The sequence below is a fragment of the Scyliorhinus torazame genome, unplaced genomic scaffold (genome assembly GCF_047496885.1).
Source record: "Scyliorhinus torazame isolate Kashiwa2021f unplaced genomic scaffold, sScyTor2.1 scaffold_249, whole genome shotgun sequence".
NCBI classification, from domain to species: domain Eukaryota; kingdom Metazoa; phylum Chordata; class Chondrichthyes; order Carcharhiniformes; family Scyliorhinidae; genus Scyliorhinus; species Scyliorhinus torazame.
This window is the reverse complement of record NW_027307976.1, coordinates 159,629-160,612: the sequence shown is the minus strand read 5'-3', so window position 1 is coordinate 160,612 and position 984 is coordinate 159,629.

Genomic DNA, 984 nt, shown 5'->3' with positions numbered 1-984 from the left:
GGGAGCCCCCAATTAAAAAGCTGTTTCAGAGACCTCTGTGCTGTACATAGTTCACCATTTACTGCTCAACAATCCCAGGGAGCAGGGGACAGCCAGTGTGGCCTCGGGAGCCCGCAATTATAAAGCTGTTTCAGAGATCTCGTTGCTGCATATAGTTAACCATTTACTGCTCAATAATCCCTGGGAGCAGGGGACAGGCAGTCTGGCCTCAGAGACCCGCAATTAAAAAGCTGTTCCAGTGACCTCTGTGCTGTATATAATTAACCATTTACTTCTCAATAATCCCTGGGAGCAGGGGACAGGCAGTGTGGTCCGGGAGCCACCAATTAAAAAGCTGTTTCAGAGACCTCTGTGCTGTATGTAGTTAACCATTTACTTCTCAATAATTCTTGGGGGCAGGGTCAGGCAGTGTGGTACGGGAGCCCCCAATTAAAAAGCTGTTTTAGAGACCTCTGTGCTGTATATGGTTAACCATTTACTGCTCAATAATACCTGGGAGCAGGGGACAGCCAGTGTGGCCTCGGGAGCCCGCAATTATAAAGCTGTTTCAGAGATCTCGTTGCTGGATGTAGTTAACCATTTACTGCTCAATATTCCCTGGGAGCAGGGGACAGGTAATATGGCCTGGGGAGCTCCCAATTAAAAGCTGTTTCAGAGACCTCTGTGCCTGTATATAGTTTACCATTTACTTCTCAATAATCCCTGGGAGCAGAGGACAGGCAGTGTGGTCCGTTAGCCCCCAATTAAAAAGCTGTTTCAGAGACCTCGGTGCTGTATATCGTTAACAATCTACTGCTCAATAATCCCTGGAAGCAGGGGACAGGCAATGTGGCTCGCGAGCCCCCAATTAAAAAGCTGTTTCAGTGACATCTGTGTTGGATATAGTGAACCATTTACTGCTCAATAATCCCTGGGAGCAGGGGACAGTCAGCATGCTCTCGGGAGCGCGCAATTAAAAAGCTGTTTCAGTGACCTCTGTGCTGT